This window comes from Coturnix japonica, chromosome 26 (genome assembly GCF_054131305.1).
Source record: "Coturnix japonica strain WE chromosome 26, WE-NBRP24, whole genome shotgun sequence".
Lineage (NCBI taxonomy): Eukaryota > Metazoa > Chordata > Aves > Galliformes > Phasianidae > Coturnix > Coturnix japonica.
Window position 1 is genome coordinate 5,719,526 of NC_140688.1, and position 17,975 is coordinate 5,737,500.

General features: G+C 46.2%; 1 long non-coding RNA gene across 1 annotated transcript; it reads right to left on the reverse strand.

The window, feature by feature from the left end:
• Positions 1–5,744: 5,744 nt before the first annotated feature.
• Positions 5,745–6,426, reverse strand: LOC146756771 (uncharacterized). The gene is made up of 2 exons (XR_014937335.1): positions 6,197–6,426; positions 5,745–6,121 (listed from the first exon to the last, which is right to left on the reverse strand). It is a non-coding gene; the product is annotated as an uncharacterized LOC146756771 (long non-coding RNA).
• Positions 6,427–17,975: the final 11,549 nt, after the last annotated feature.

Below are 17,975 nucleotides of genomic sequence, written 5' to 3' on the forward strand. Positions count from 1 at the left end.
GCTTTCTTCACTGTAGTCTTGTTTTTGCTCTTAAAATAAATGTCAGCATGTGGAATGAGGAGAGGGAAAGGTGCAAGCAGGGTTTGGTTTTGGTGCCCTCTCCAGCCCACTGCTTGCTTCTGGACAAGGCATTTCCTTTCTTAATAGGGGAGATGCTCCAGGCCCTTCACCATCTTCGTGGCCCTCCGCTGGACTCTCTCCAAGAGATCCCTGTCTTTTTTGTACTGGGGAGCCCAGAACTGGACACAATATTCCAGATGAGGCATTAATAGGGCAGAGTAGAGGGGGAGGATCACCTCCTTCGACCTGCTGGACACGCTCTTTTTAATGCACCCCAGGATGTCATTGGCCTTCTTGGCTACAAGGGCACACTGCTGGCTCATGGCCAATCTGTTGTCCACCAGGACGCCCAGGTCCCTCTCAGCAGAGCTCCTCTCCAGCAGGTCTTCCACCAGCCTGTACCGGTGCATGTAATTATTCCTCCCTAGGTGCAAGACTCTACACTTGCTTTTGCTAAACCTCATCCGGTTTCTTACTGCCCAGCTCTCCAGCCTGTCCAGGTCTCGCTGAATGGCAGCACAGCCTTCAGGCATGTCAGCCAATCCTCCCAACTTCGTGTCATCAGCAGACTTGCTGAGGGTGGTCACTATCCCCTCATCAAGGTTGCTGATGATGTTTCACAGAATCACAGAATCACAGAATTACCCGGGTTGGAAGGGACCTCAAGGATCATGTAGTTCCAACCCCCCTGCCTAGCAGGGCCACCAAACATACACCTTTACTAGATCAGGTTGCCCAGGGCCCCGTCCAACCTGGCCTTGAACACCTCCAAGGACGGGGCATCCACAACCTCACTGGGCAGCCTGTTCCAGGACCTAACCACTCTTCTAGTAAAGAACTTTCCCCTAACATCCAACCTAAATCTTCCCTCCTTCAACTTAAAACCATTTCCCCTAGTCCTGCTATTATCAGCCCTTTCGAAGAGTTTACTCCCTTCCTGGGAGTAAGTTCCCTTCAGGTACTGAAAGGCTGCAATGAGGTCACCCCGCAACCTTCTCTTCTCCAGGCTGAACAAACCCAACTCCCTCAGCCTGTCCTCATAGGGGAGGTGCTCCAGCCCCCTGATCATCTTTGTGGCCCTCCTCTGGACCCTTTCCAAAATCTCCATATCTTTTTTGTACTGAGGGCTCCACACCTGGACACAGTACTCCAGATGGGGCCTCACAAGAGCAGAGTAGAGAGGGACGATCACCTCCCTATCCCTGCTGACCACCCCTCTCCTGATGGAGCCCAGGATCCCATTTGCTTTCCGGGCTGCCAGAGCGCACTGCTGGCTCATGTTAAGTTTCTCATCTATCAGGACCCCTAGGTCTTTTTCTGCCGAGCTGCTCTCAAGGACAACTCCTCCCAGCCTGTACAGGTGCCTGGGGTTCTTCCGGCCCAAGTGCAAAACCTTGCACTTTGCCGTGTTGAACCTCATTAGGTTCACCCGAGCCCAGCTTTCCAGCCTGTCAAGGTCCCTCTGAATGGCATCTGTTCCCTCCACCGTATTGACTGCACCACTCAGCTTGGTGTCATCAGCAAACTTGCTGAGGGTGCACTCCATTCCCTCATCGATGTCATTAATAAAGATGTTAAAGAGCACCGGTCCCAAGACAGACCCTTGAGGGACACCGCTCGTTACCAGCCTCCACCTGGACATAGAGCCATTGACCACCACCCTCTGTCTGCGGCCTTTCAACCAATTGCTTATCCATCTAGTTGTCCACCCATCAAATCCACCTCCCTCCAGTTTGGAGATGAGGATGTGATGGGGGACCATGTCAAAGGCCTTGCTCAGGTCCAGGTAAATGACATCGGTCGCCTTCCCTTCATCCACCAACGCCGTCACTCCATCATAGAAGGCCACAAGATTAGTTAAGCATGACCTTCCCCTGGTGAAGCCATGCTGGCTGTCTCGGATCACATGCTCGTTCTTTATGTGATCAAGCATGTTGTCCAGGAGGATCTGTTCCATAATCTTCCCAGGCACAGAGGTGAGACTCACTGGCCTGTAGTTCCCCGGGTCCTCCCTGCTCCCCTTCTTGTAAATGGGAGTGACGTGACCCTTCCTCCAATCATCCGGGACCTCACCTGACAGCCACGACTTCTCAAATATGATGGAGAGCAGCTCAGCAACCACCTCAGCCAGCTCCTTCAGGACCCTGGGATGCACGCCATCTGGCCCCATAGACTTATACTCATTCAGTCTAAGGAGGCACTCTCGGACTTGCTCTATCCTTACAGTGGGGAGGGATTTACCTCCTTGGTCCCCACATAGAGGTATGGGGGTGCAAGACTTAGGGACGTGAAAAAGACTAGAATCCTGGCCACCAGTGAAGACCGAGGTGAAGAACTCATTCAGCACCTCAGCTTTCTCTTCATCTGTTGAAGCCATTTCTCCTTTTAAATTTACCAGAGTAGGTACGCCCATTTTGGCCTGTCTCTTCTGGCCAATGTACCTGTAGAAGGTTTTCTTATTGTTTTTCACGTCCCTTGCCAAGTTCAGTTCTGCCTGTGCCTTGGCTTTCCTGATCCCACGTCTGCAAGTTCGGACGGCATCCCTGTATTCTTCCCGGGTGACACAGCCTTGTTTCCAGAGCTTGTACACCCCTTTCTTCACCCTCAGTTCTCTTAGCAGGTCCTTGCTGAGCCATGCCGGTTTTCTACCTCTCCTGCCCACTTTCTTAATCAGGGGAATGGAGACCTCTTGTGCTGCCAGGAGGGCATCCTTGAACAGTAGCCAACTCTCCTCAACGTCCTTATCTTTGAGGGCAGCGCGCCAGGGGATCTTGGCCAGCATTCCATTGAGAAGCTTGAAGTCTGCTCTTCTAAAGTTCAGCATCCTGGTCCTGCTCTTTGCCAGGCCCACATCGCTTGAGATCACAAACTCAACCAGGGCATGATTGCTGGAGCCCAGGCAGCCTCCAACCTTGACGCCTTTGATGATCTCCTCAGCGTTGGTGAGCAGCAGGTCCAGCAACGCTTGACCTCTGGTCGGTCTGTCCAATACCTGAACCAGAAAGCTATCATCAATGGATTCCAAGAGCCTTCTGGAGCTCTTGCAGCTCGCCGTGTGGTTTTCCCAACAGATGTCCGGATGGTTGAAGTCCCCCACCAGGACAAGAGCCTGTGAGCTAGATGCCTCACGCATCTGGAGCAAGAAAGCCTCATCAGCAGCCACCCCTTGATCAGGTGGCCTGTAGTATACCCCTAATACCAGCTGTCCTTTATTAGTCCCATCTCTAATCCTAACCCACAGGCTCTCAACCTGTTCTTGACTGTTTCTCATGGGGAGCTCCTCACAGTTTATCCAATCTCTGACATAAAGAGCAACTCCCCCACCCTTCCTACCTCGCCTATCTCTCCTAAAGAGCCTATAGCCATCGATGGTAGTATCCCAATTGTGGGAGTCATCCCACCATGTTTCTGTGATAGCAACAATGTCATAATTTTCAGAGTGCATCACAGTTTCCAGTTCTTCCTGCTTGTTACTCAGGCTCCGTGCATTAGTATAAAGGCACTTCAGCCGGGCTGTCCGTCTCACCACCTTCATAAGTGATCCAGGATCCGCTAGAACAGCGGCATCCCCAGCATCCCCCTGCCCTACTCCCTCCTTTTGCACTCTGCAATCATTGCCCACGGAGTTTGGTACAATCCCTTGAATGCACCAACAACAAGGTTTAACAAGACCAGACCCAGTACAGACCCCAGGGGGACGCTGCTAGTTATACGCCTCCAGCCAGACACCACACCGGCAATGACAACCCTCTGCACTCTGCCAGTCAGCCAATTCTCAACCCACTTCACTGTCCACTCATCTATCCCATACTTCCTCAGCTTTATAAGGATGTCATGGGGGACAGTATCAAAAGCCTTACTGAAATCAAGGTAGACTACATCTACCGCCCTCCCCCTGTCCACCCAGCTAGTGACATCTTCATAAAAGGCCACCAGCTTGGTCGAGCACGACCTCCCCTTGGTGAACCCATGCTGAGTACTCCTGATAGCCTCCATATCACCCAGTTGTCTGGAGATGGCATCTAGAACAAGCTGTTCCATCACCTTCCCTGGGACAGAGGTGAGGCTGACTTGCCTGTAATTACCCGGGTCTTCCTTCTTGCCCTTTTTGAAGACTGGGGTCTTTTTGCTTTTATAAACAAAGCTCTTCTTGTGGGTTGCTGAGCACTCTGAGGTTCTTTGAAGTCAATTGACTACAAACCTCCTGAGTGGCCCTCTGTATCTCATAGGACTGGCACTGCCAGATTTTCTCTTGTATCCTAGGCATAGCCAAAGGCCATGTAAAAGGTGACTGCTTTTTTCATCATGGCTTTATTAAAGCTAACAAATATTGGCACTAATGGATTTCTGTCACTGAATACCAGTGTAGTCTCCTCTGTTTACTGAAGGCTGTGCAAAAGCTCTTGGACAGACCTAAAGCTGAATACTGAACAGCAAAAGATCAGCTATGAGCACAGGTGTAAGAGGTGGTGGAAATCCATATTGTCATTTGGAGCTGCTAGGCATCCACAATGATGCAGGTGGGAATGGCAGCTGGTGAGTAATAAATGCAAAGAAGGACCCAATCAGCGTCTAACAAATACACTGCAGGAAGATAAAGGAAATCCGTTGAGGGTTTGTATCCTTATAGTGCATGAGGAACTACTTGGAAACAGGTTGGGAAAGCAGAGGGGCCAGGAGGTGACCATAGTGGCCTGACGAATGAAAGCAGCCTCAAATAGATTCATCAGACCACCTGCTGTTGGAGCCAGACTCATGCTGAGCCTGCAGTTGCACAAACCCAATGACTTGCAGCATCCAGGCTGTAGGTGCAGGAGAAATACCATATACCATTGCCTGCTGGTGGGATGTGCATCTGGCTGCTTCCTTGCAGCTTCAGCTCTGCTCTGCAGCTCCCTGTGTCCATGAGGAAAGCATGTCTTTGCTCAGGGGTGCTGTTTGTATGAAGAAGAGCAACTTATGAACTCCTTCTCTTATGTGAGTATAACCTTTCTCCCCTGCAGTCGGAGGGGATTTGCACCAAGAGCCAGGGGAGAGCAGACTTCCTTCTGCACAGCATAGCCAGGACAAAAGAAATTGTGCTACAGACTGTCAGTTCAGACTGTGTGTTTAGGAAAAGTCACTAATTTTGTGTCTTTCCCTCTGGAGTTTAATACAGGGAAAACCCACTCAGCTGCTCTTCCTGCTGGAGTTGCTGGCTTTCCCCATCCGACAAAGTGATCCCTGTGGTCACTGCAGAGGGAGGCAGAAAAGAATGGATGGCACCACAAGCTCATTATAAAAATGTGGGGAACCAGAGTTAATGAATCTTGGATGAGCCCCTGATCAGCCTGGCCCTGGGTGTGGCAATGGAGGGAGCTGGTCCAGGAGGATCTGATTAAAATCTCATAGCAATGACAGTCCCTAGAATGCAGGAGGCTGTGATGTGTCTATCTGTGCTTGCATCTGGTAGGGGCCACTGATGTAGAGCTGGGATCTCTCTGGATTAGATCAGTAGGATTTCTACCAGGACAGATATTATAGGGATTTACATGTTCCCTGACCTGGCAGCTTGCCCTAATGAAACACTGATTATGCAACAGCAATCTAACTTAAGCTCTAGCCAAAAAAATCCTCTGTGCTGAGAGATGGTGAGAGTACTCTCTCTGCAATGGCAAGGATTTGAAATTGTGCAGTGCATTAAGTTTGCAGATAATGAAACAATCAGGCTGTTTATTGTTGGTGCATGAAAAACAAAACTGGAAAAACTACAATTAGTGCCTGCCCTGAGATTCTCCTAGTTGTATGGCCAGATTAATGGATGAAAGTGTTTCCTTTGTGTGTATGGGAGATTAGTTCTGCTTGTCTCTCATTTCATGGCCAGTGGAGCTAAGGATAGCTCAAGGTGTCTGATATATAGCAGAATCAGAACTGAACCCCGGTGTCCTGCTGCCACATCCAGGAGCTGTGAACCCTCCTTTGCTGTCCAGCAGACCCCCAGTGCTGGGCATCCCTGAGAGCTGGCTGCGAGGGATGGAGGAGTTGCAGGATTCCTGCGTTTCTTGCTACCAGCTGCCTCTTCCTGAAGGAGAAACAAGTAAACAGTGAGTACAAGCAGCTGAGCGTGGAAAGGGATAGAAGATGGTATGGGACTTACCACTTTGTCAGTGTGAAAAGGGCTGTTCCCAAGGCAGTATATGTCCCAGAGGCTGGAATGGACTACAGATGGCTGAGATGCTGCATGCAATTGTTTTTCAATCTTTGCTGTGATAACGCTAAAGGCAGGGCAGCTTGATGAATAGACTGCTGAGCTGGCACCTGTGAGCTTTCAGTGGAGTCTGCCTTCATCAGGACATTTTTTCCCCCTCTTTTGCCCATCTCTGAAGAGGAAATAGTGTCATCTGCACAGTGAAACACCCTGAGACCTACAGCACTAAGAACCTGCTACCAGTACCACCAGGGAGAAAATGTTTGCCAAGCAGCCATCAAGTGCTTTTTCAAAGTTCTGCCACACCACATCCATCTTTCTTCCAGCTGCAGAGACCTCCCACCTTCTCACTCCATGAAGGGGATGGAAGATCCAGCTCCAGGCAAGTGGATGGGGTTAACCTGTGGATTCTTCTAGTGCCAGGTTTTAATCAAAGAGCTGGAGTTATGCCAGAGCCAGTCAGCTGTGGTGGTGGGTGTGTGAGAGTCTAGCACATCTTGATTATTAGGGGCATTAAGAAAGCCATTCAGAATTTAGCGATCTCAAACAGCACTAAGTAGGGTGTTAGAAGATGAGCTAATGTTCCCTTTAATACCCATCTTGGTTCTCCTTTTCTTAATTTCTTTTTATTTTCTTCTTCTTTTTTTTTTTTTCTTTTTTTTTTTTTTTTTTTTCTCAGACTTTACAAACCTGTGTGAACAATAAAACTAGGTATTGTTTTAATAAGGGACTGCCTCTAAGATACAAGTTGCATTCTTAAAATGCTTTAAATGGCTATGGAGGGAGATGAAGGCCAAGCAGGAAGGACAGAGAATACAAATGTCCCAGGGATTGGACATGTGCTTGTGGGTCAGCATTGCCTGGAGCACCTCAGTGTCCATTTCCTCTGTCTTCAACCTACACAAACTGGTGCAGCTGGTCAGCTGGGAGTCAGGGCACAGTGCCTGACCTCGCAGTATCAAATACAACTTGGAATCTCAAGGGGGAAATAGTTGGAAAGGAATTCAAGAGGTCACTTAGGCTCTCTCTGTACTGACAACCTGAATAGTTAAATGATTCCTGGTTTTCAAAGTAATGTATATCCTTCCTTGGCACTCACTGTTAATCAGTGCTTGGTTACAAAAGACTGCAAGTCTTGTTCTGGAGCCAGCTTCCAATTTTTGCAGTGATTCTGTGATGTTCCCATCCTGAGAGCCTAGAAATGAGTTTACATTTATGGTTGTATTTGTTTGCACTGGGTTTTCTTCATTCTGTGTTTTGCTGAACATTTCCCCTAAGTGAAGATAAATATCCTAATTTTTATGTGCTGTAACAGTCTCTTTAAAAGTCCTTTGAAAGGGAAAGCCCTTTCCTGATGTGTTTCCCCTTCTTCCAGTCTTGTAACAGAAGCCATAAGCATTTCCAAACAAAGCTTTTTACAATTCTCTATCTTTTCATCTCTATTTCATTATATGGCCTATAGTGCTCATTCCTCCTTTCTGCTTGTTGAGTAAGCAGTGAATAAATCACTATTTATTGGCGACCAAAGGACTGCTGCTGTGAAGTGAAACATTAACAGGGTGAGAGAGAGCCAGGACTGCTCAACAAGGTTCATCTTCAAGCACTACATAGCTGTGCTCATCTGGTGCACCCAGAGCAGAAGGAATGGCAGAGAAGGACCGTGAGCTGCAAACTGCAAAGGAAGCCCAAGCTGGTGAGAGAATTTCTTAAAACTCCTTTTGCTAAACTGAAGGCAAAAAGGCACCAGGAGTGATGAGAAGTTTCCCTGATGTGCACAGGCTGACTAGTGACCCGCTAACAGGCACTTAAAGACAGTTTAGGTGCTTGATATTGTTAGTGTTGTTGACTGACATACCTTTACAAGTTTGAGTCCCTAAGGACTAGTGAGTAGAACAGGGAGGCAGGACTGAAGACTTGTGGCATATTTTCTTGGTTGATCAAGTGAAACATTTGTGTTTATTTTTTTAAATTACTCTGGGATGAGTCTGCAGGTGACTGGGAGCCAGTCTTGGTCTGTCTAAATAAGTTAAGCTGTGATCTTTTCTATAATGGAAGAACTGGAGAAAGGAATCTGGAGAGATCATCTTGTCCATCCGAAGACAGACCACAGCCTGAAGTGTTCCTGGCACAGCTGTAACTTTTTCTTAGGAAAAGAGGAGAGAAACAAAGATATGGTGAAAATACTATTAAAGGATGACCAGTGTGTGTGAATTCAAAATGAGACTCATTAGAAAGAGACCAGTGTGGCTGAGCTGAAAATCAAGAAGGAATTGAACAAGATGAATGCAGACATAAATGAATTGATCAGCTGAGTATAAACAGATTAATGTGTACAGCACTGCAGGATAAAGTACTGAGGATCTAAGAATTGTAAATGCAAAAGGAAAATGCAGATTGTCCTCCTGTGGATTTAGGGATCTGAAAAATGTAGAAGATTGACTCGAAGTTGTAAACTAATATATTCATGGAAACTTACAGCTATGCAAGGCATCTGGTAGCCAAGTTTTACATTGAAGCGTGGATCATCTTACAGGTTGTCCGCTTGCAGGAAGAACAATGCAGAAAAAATCTTACATAAAGCAAAGCAGTCCTTGCTTGCCAGTTGAAGTTGTTTAGAACAGGCTTTTCATGGAAATTCAGAAGAGTGAACATCAGAGGGGCACCTGATTCATCTGCCAGCTCTGGAACAGGGCCTGACATATTCAGCCAGTCCCTAAGATGATCTTAAATATCCAACATCAAGGACTGCCTCAACTGCACCACCTTTCTGCCAGTGCTCCCACATCCTTGCAAGAGGGAAATTTGGACAAAAGAGGCCCCAGATCTTCTTTACTGAAGTCAGTTATTTTCCTCATCTTATTAATGAAGGTAGAGAATAGTTGATCTCTGTGTCATTTTTCCTGGGGGTAGCATTTGGCAGCCATTCCTGAATTTCATCTTATTCATTCCAGAGCCACAAGATGTTATCTCCCACATAAAAATTTTGAGTTAATGCCCTATTCTCCATCCCAGTTTTGGGCACAAGTGCAAGCAGCCTGCTGGCTGTGCTTTTGTTCTCTTTGCTCATGGAGAAGTTGGGAACCTGCATGTTTGCTACCTTCCCAGTTTGGTGAGAAAGTATTGTGAGAGGGATTTCCTGTTTGCCCACTGGATGGATATTTCACATGAAGCCTCACTTGCCTTTTTAAAGATAATGGTGAAGCTTGTGCTACCTCTGACTCTTACAAGGAAGTTGGTTCAAAAACAATATCCACACCTTGAAGTGAATTTGATCAGGCTGTAGCAATTTGAGCACAACTGAAGCATCTGAATATTGTATATTGTGGCTTCTTCTTTCTTTTGTTGAAGACATACAAAAAGAACACAACTTCCCTGGCTTCTCTCGATCAGCCTTTGTTTGCTCGTTTTCTAGTTTCAATAAGACTTTCATTTTCCTTCCTCTTTCTCCAGTATTTACAGCATTTCTAACACCTTTTCTTATTGCCTTTTGTGTCCCCTGCTAGCTATAATTCATTTTGTGCCTTAGCTTTTCAGCCTCTATTGCTCCATACTCGATCTGTTTGTTTATACTCATCTTCAGAAGTGTCACCTTATTTCCATTTGTGGTACAATTCCTTTCCAATTCTCATCCCAGCCACACAGGTCTCCTATCAAGTTCTATTTAACTTGCATCTGAGTTGCTTGCACATATATTCTCCTTAACTCATTCTCACTGTTTGCTTTGACTTACTATTTATTACTACACATTTTTATTCTTTTTTTCCCCCCTTTCTGTCTGAGAAAACCTTCCAGAAGATAATGGCCTAAACATCTCTGCACTGTATTTGACAAGCAGCATGTTAATTCTACTGACTGATACATATATTTTTATTCATGCTAGTATTAGAAAAATCATTTAGCTGGTGTAAAGCACAGGTCTGTGTACTCACAAAGGAAGCATAGCTGCAGGATTCTGAAGATAATATTAAGGCATCACATTGCATCAGCATGGGAGCCCTGCATGAGGGATGCTGAAACCTCTCCTGTCTTGCTTTTGTGTAATCCTTTAATAAACTTCACTGTGTTTGTCCTGCTCATCTGTGCATAGCAGAACACAGCAGGCTCCTACTGAGGCTTGGCTGGAGATGCTTTGGCAAGTAAGAGAGACCAACAGCTGGCTTGGAAATATTTCTGCTGCCTTCAGTAAGGGGTCAGATTGACAGGACTCAAGAGTATATGCTGGCCTGGTGTGCAGGAGACAGGACCAACTTGCACATGATCTGTTATTTGTGTTGCTCTTAGCCTTGAATATACTTTAAAGTCATTCTTGCCTGTGAAATGGGCTTAACAGAGATGTTCTCTGTGTCTTGTTAGCAAGAACTGAAGACAGGCTAAGGATCTGTGGTATGAGCAGATGCCTCTTTCCTGGTTTGTCAACTGCAAACCTGGCTCCATTATACCCAGCACTAGCAGCAACTTGGTGCTGGAGCTAGGGGTGAGTTTATGGAGACACTGGTACCAACTGCAGATCCTGGGTATGATCTGTGCTTTTTCTGATAAGAAACAGGAGGAATATTTGGGAAATTGCTTTGAATATTTGCCTTTTAAAGAAGCCAAATGGAAGGGGAAGAAAAAGCCCTGCACTGCACCCAAAATGCCACAGAGCTGCAGCCACTCAGGGTGGTTTATGGGAAGGCTGTGAATTTTGTTGTAACTGCAGGCATTGCTGGGGAGTACTGATAAGGAGCTCCCTGGATTCCCGTGGGAAGGGCAAATGAGGAGGGACACCAGGGTGGGTGCCTGCTGGGAGCCGGGGGCTCCCTACCCAGCATAGAAAGCATTTGCATCATAGGGATCCCAGAGGTGGCCTTTTGTATATAAGGAGATGTTACAGCGGATTTGAAGCTGCTTCTGGGTGCTGTCTGTGCCCTCAGGATTAAACTGCCCCATAGGGGAAGTCAAGGATGTTCCAGGGAGTTGGTGTGGAAATGTACCCTGGTCCTGGAACAGCAAAGAAATGACTTAATACCGTGCAGGCACCTATGACATCCAGTGTCTAAGGGTGATGAGTGTTTCAGTGGTTATGACTTGGAGTAACATGATTTTTCAGTGGAGCGGGACCCCTGTGGAATGAACCTGACATTACCACAATGGAGGACAGATTGATGCTTTTCTCCTAAATCAGCAGGCTCTAGAGGTCTCTGGGACCCTGGATTTTTATTCGTCTCACATGTGTGCAGCATACGGGGCTGTGCTGGGTTGATGTGTGTAAGACAGCTGGGAGCATGCCAAGCAAACTGGAGGTCTGTGCTACAAAGTGCTCACAGCCCCAACCTGCAGAAGGTTTAAGCTGCACTCCCCAGCTCTTCCTGAGCTCTGCTGTTGTCTTTCTTTATGGCATCTCCCTCCCCTTTCTGCCCTGGCCGCAGAAATGTGCTCAATTAGGGTTAACTCAAACTGAATCAAACTTCATGCCTGAGGTTGGAAATCTTCCCAGTCAACTCACCACGGCCACAGAGCACGGTGGGAGACGAGGCGAGAGGGGAGATGAACACTTTTCAGAGAAACGAATCCAAGGAAATTTGTTCACTTTTATTTCTGCAGGAGATGATCCCCCCAAAGGAGATTTCCCTGTTCAGAAAAAATCTCCGGTGAGTGTTACAGCTCATTTACTTTGCTATGCTTTCTGCTCAGCTTGCTCTAAACATTGCAAGATCTCTCTGTTCTTTCCTCTTTTGTGCTCTGGCTAGAGACAAACACCCTTTCTTGCAGAGGGTTGAAGTAAGCGTTAACAACTCCATGCAAGTATTCCCTCCACTAACCTGATTAAGTTGACAAAGGGCAGCTTAAAGTGTAAAAATGAGCTGCATCCTTGGGGAAAAATAAAAGTGAGGGTTTGCATTGCTGCCTTTTTCCTGAATGCTCCTTTCCTTGTGGGAAAGGACTTCCTTCTGTCAATTGCAGGGAGCTGTCATGCATGGGTAGGAGGGAGCTGGGTTGTGCGTTTGCTTCCTTTGGTGAGACCATTGAGACAGGTTTCCAGGTGCTGCTAAGCAGGAGGAGGGATGGGGACTTTGGACAGGCCACTGATGTGTGTCCCAGAGCCTCAGCTTTACGTCTTTGGCTGTGAGTTAAGCCAGATTCATTGTTTGCTTACCTTGCAGCTCTTGCGTTTGTGTAGGTTTTCAGGCTAGTTCCAGCTGAGGGCTTGACACTAAATACCGTACACTATATTGGCTTTGGTAAGAAAGAGGCTTGTTTTGCACGTGCTTTGATTCACAGGACAGTGTGGTAGTAATTGCTCTTGCAGCCAGTTATGTCATAAGCAAGCTAGATATTTAGCTGACTGTTTTAAGTACTGTGCAGGCATTAATTATTGGGTATTCAGAGCTCATGTGAAATACTAATCTTAGTCCTATTTTGCAGCTGATCAGCAAGAGAGAGAAGTGAAAGCAAACAACTCTGCCACTGGCACTTTAAGGGATCCCTTATTTTCTCTCTCTCTCTCTCTCTCTCTCTCTTTTTTTTTTTTTTTTTTTTTTTTTTTTCTTCTTGAAGACACAGATCTATCAACTTCCACAATATTTCTAAGAGCTCCATAATCCTGCACATCCCAGGCTTACAGTGGTTAGCTAAGCACAGCAGTGTAGCTGTGTGATCGTCAATCCACGTTTAGCCTCTTTGCTTTTGCTGGGGCTATCTGCTGAGCAAGGTCCTCCTCTGCAAAAGTGAGCAAACTGCAGCTGGCTCTTCCCATGGATGAAGGTTGCCCACTTTTGGATGTCCAGGCAGGCCCCATGCAGGTCAGTGATGTAGCAGAGAGAGCACCTGAGTGTTTCTGTGTGCGCTGATGCTGTCTCACAGCGTCCAGGCCAGACGAAAGTGTCCCTGCTTGTAAGTCCCTTGCTCAGCATTTGTAAGCAGTTACTTAAGGTGCTGGCTCAGGCACTGGGGCAGGTTTAGCTGTACAGTCTCTCTTCTTGCTCCCCTTTTCCTGCTTGCAGACACTGATGTGTTGGAGGTGCCCATCCCAGAGCAGGAGCCACTGCCAGGGTTTCTGTCACTACAGGTCACAGCATGGCACGTTGTACCTCCTACTGATGCACACAGATCCTGCAGGGTTTGTGCACGGAGCAGTGATTTCAGGCAGCAGCTTTCCCTACACCTGGCTGCCTTGGCTTTGTGGAGTCCCACTCTGTATCTGCATCAAATGCTATTAATTATCAGAGTACTGACAACGAGGTCTGGGAAAGAGTGGAAGAAAGATATCCCTGTTATGTCATTTTATTTCCAAGTTCAAAAAATGCCACAAAGTAACCAGAGGAAGCATTATTTCCTCCTTATGGCTTTTCCTCTATAATATTAAGAACGTGTTGCGGGAGAGCATTGTGCATTTGTGCATTTGCAGCTTCTATATACTGCCATTTTTCAGGCTGGTCTAAAAGCAGGAGCCCTGGGTCCAGTTTCCAAGGGAGCACCCTCTGTGCACTCTGTCTTGGTAGCCATATGCTGAGCACGACAGCTTCAGCACAAACGATAAATGAAATGGATAATTACATCTTTATTCAAGTGAACCCAAGAGTCCAAGGGTTTCTTAATAACAAGGCATTCCATGAATAGTGAGAGGAAAGTATTTCAAAAATCACAAAAATATCACAGATACTGGGTTAGGGAATGGAAATGGGTTTAGTTACAGTGTTGTGTTGTTTTTGTTTTTATTTTATTTAGCAAACAGTTTCTTCTCTTCTGTGGTCCTTGTATAATCTTGAGTGAGACACCATGATTAGCTAGTCATCTAACCTAGGAGGCATTGCTTTGGGAATCCAAATAAGCTCAAGTCTCGTGGTGGAATAAACCTCAATAAACACATCTATCTTCTTATCTGTGTTTGCATTTGAGACTCTGGGAAGTAATAGAGGAATTCATTACTTCTGACACGAGGTACAGAAATGCATACGAAGAGTTCATCTCACCATACCACGGCTGTTTAAAACTTTGGATGTAAATGCAGATGACAGTATTACACCCCCGTCCCTCACCCCATGTATGGCCAGCCTGTCTCTCCCACTAATTGGCAGAGCTGTGAAATCTTGCTGTCCTTGGTGGGAGGCAGTGGAGATAAGCAGCTTCCAGCAGCTCCCAGCTGCTTAGCTGGGACCACCGTGGGTAGTAGAGGGATGGGGGCCTGCACAAGGTCACGCTAAGACCTGGCTGTTCAGGTGCCTTGCACTTCATTTGGAAACAGCAGATTTTAGCTTGAGTGAAGTTGATGTCAATAAAAAAGTAGCCAATTTCAGACAGGTTTGAGAAGTGCATAGCTCTTTTGTTTGATTTTAGTTTAATGAATTGAATTGTCCATAGCTCTGCCAGCATTCTTGGAATATGAAATAGCTGCCGTGGCTGAAGCTCTGCTGCAGTAAATGCAGTGGTGCAGTTTGGTGTAACTGAGGTGCAGAGACTGAGGGCAGTTGACACTGAGGAAGAAGCAGCTCTCTGGGTGCTGGGGGAGGCAGCAGTTTCAGGGGAGAGCAGTAACTCTGTGTGAAGTATAGATAAAAATGCATCTGAAGGTGTATTTTGCGTCTCAGTGGGATGTTATGTTGCAGCAGAGAGGCAGTACAATCTTTCCAAAGAAGTTTCTAGAGCTTAGGGCATAGCAGATGTTGGCTGCTGGCAGTTCTGGAGTCCCTTTGCTGTTCCTTATGGGGTCCACACCTGCCAGGAGGGTTCATAGGGAACCCTAACCAAAGCAAGATGGATGTGTGGCCTCCTTACTCCTTTGAGTCCAACCTGCAGGTTAGCCAGGCAGCACTGAGCACCTGGCTTTCAGACTGGACTCCTCTCTGCTGCCCAGGTGCTGTGTGGATGTGTTGCTGGGGTGAAAACTGTCAATAAGCTGATATGTTCTACTTTAATTCCTGTAGAAACTCTGTGGCTCCAACTACCCCCTGAGCATCGCCTTCATTGTGATGAATGAGTTCTGTGAGCGCTTCTCCTACTATGGCATGAGAGGTATGTGGCCCATGGGAAGAGACTATCCGATCCTTGTGTTTCTGTATATGATGGCCTGGCGTTCCAGAGTTCTGCTGTATATGGTCTCAGTTGTCTTTCAAAATAAACTGGTATTCTGGGATATAAACATGAACAGCACACCCTGATGTTGAAGCTAGACCTGTTTTAAACACGAATTGGGACTAGAGACCTCCAGTGTTGCTTCCAGTCTGAATTTTTTATATCATTCTTGGTCTCAAACCAGTTTTTCCAGCATGTGATGTCTTTCAGTTGTGTGCATTCTGTGTGTCTTTGAATTGAATCATATAGGCACCTAATTTGCAAATAGAAAATATGCATAAACAGAACTACAGGTTCAGGTGTGATAAGCTAGAAAATATATTTTCCAGCTAAACACAAATGCTTATGAGCAGGGGAAGCCTGATACTCACATACCTCATTTGAGCTTCTCCTGTGTCAGGGATTATGAGGAATAGATCTGAAAGCACAGATCTTTCCACAGCAGTGCTCATAGCTGGTACGCAAGTCCTTGTTTTCCTTGTCACTGTGATGTAGCTTCCTGCTTACCCACAGAGATGCACATCAATTATCTGATGTGGTTTGCTTGCTTCCTTTTAGCTGTCCTGACGCTGTATTTCATAAGCTTCTTCCACTGGGATGAGAATCTCTCCACTGCTGTGTACCATGCCTTTTCTGCTCTCTGTTATTTCACACCTGTCATTGGAGCCATCGTGGCAGACTCATGGCTGGGGAAATACAAGTAAGTAGACATTTCTCTAATTCAGACAGGATCTGTCTGCAATGTACAGCCTGCATGAGATTCAGTGCTGCCTGCGCTTCTGATTTTGAGCTAGTTCACGGTGCAGCAAAGACACACTTTTGACATATTAACAGCTTCTCTATGTTAACTGGTGAACAACTAATGTGTTTGCTCATGCTGTTACACGCTCCCCTTTCACCCAATGACCAATAGGCAATGCAATTCAAATCAATAAATTAAATCATAGATCACAATGTTCCTCCCCTCTCCTTCCCCATGAACCTTGAGGAAACTAAGATATAGGGTGGTTAACCCTCAGCTTGCCAAGTTCTGTTGCTGAGATAGATTCAAAGTGGTAAGGAAGCAGTATTGTCCTCTTGATCTAGTAGTTTCAGATGAAATGTCACTAGCTGTACTCACATATGCTTTCTCAGTTTAGGGAATGCATGAACACAACCATTTTTATCCCAGAGTAACCTGGACTCGGACAAATCATCTCCCTTAGTACAAAACCAGCTAAACTCTCCCGGAGAAAATTAGGGACTCTTCCCTTAGGCTGATAATTTGCAGGCAGGGCCACCGTCTGACCCAGAGTGGTGGTGAGCAGCTGTACACAGGCCATTCTTTCCTTGGCACTGTCTGCTCTCTGCCTGAGGAGTCTTGCTGTTAGTGATGAAGTGCAGCTGAACCCTTCCCTATAGGTCTAAGCACATCTGGCAGTGTGAGTCTCTACATGGAAAAAAATGGCTGCAATATGCCTTTGTAGCAGAAAGCTCTTCAAGAGATATCACTATTCCTTTTTTTCTTTGTGCTTTATTTTAGTCATTTTCTCGAGTGAAATAAACCTACACACACGCACATACACAAAGTTGGCTTGTTTTTTAACTTCATTAGTCGTCTGTGAATACTCATTGCTGTTTGAGGATGGATATCCATCTTGCAGCGTAATGTTGTGAAAAAATAAACCATTAGGCAAACTTTTGTGCACTAGGCAAGAGGTTTTTCCCGGAGTAATCCCCTGGTCTTTATAAATGGTAGTTTTTGCTGCAATAGCTAAACCAATCCTAAGAACAAGATAACAGATTAGAGGAGCTCATGGGGCTTCTTCTAGATTCTCTTTCCTAACAAGTCCTTCCACTCTCGCTTTGAGCATTTTGTCTGCACATAAATAAATAAATGTGTTGATCTCGAAGACAATGAAGCAATGTAATGTACTCAAAAGCCTGACCCTTCTGGTCAGATTTCCTGCTCACACTCACCAAGATGTGGGAAGCAGATAGATGAGCTCAGTCCTCCAGAGGTGCTTGAGATTCAATTCAGTCTTGTAACAGGAAAACCACACTCCTAATTTGGTTGTAGTAATCAGGTGGGTTGAAAGCGTGCAGCAGTCCCTATGGATTCCTTCCAGCACAGTTAAGTGCATTCTACAAACTGCCAGTTATTAGTAGTCTGGAAACTGAGTTGGACCTGAAGAGTACTCATCTATTTGCAGTGTAGAACATTTAGCTTATTCTACCCAGCAATCTCCCCAAAGAAAGTAGCATCTATGCTTCCCTAATCTCAGCCCATTTGCCTATCTCCTTTTTCCAGCATGCAAAATGTTGACGTGAAAGTTATAGCTGTCTGCAGTACTGGGGATATGGACAAAACTATTCCTTGTGCATCAGCCAAATAGACCTTTCATATCAGGAAACACAGGCACACTCTGTTTAGAGACTGTACATCACACAGCACCTTCAGTCACTGCTGTTTGCTTTGCTCGCAGGACTATCATCTACCTCTCCATTGTGTATGTGGTTGGCCATCTGATAAAGTCAGTCTGTGCAATTCCATCCCTTGGCAACCAGGCAGTTCACGTGTAAGTAGCAGCTGAAGCTGAATGTTCTCGTAGGTTGCAATGGTAGGTGGTTTACCCACTACTGTCACTTATTTCACCTCCATCGGGCCAGCAGTTTGGAGGGGAAGTGTGAATTCACC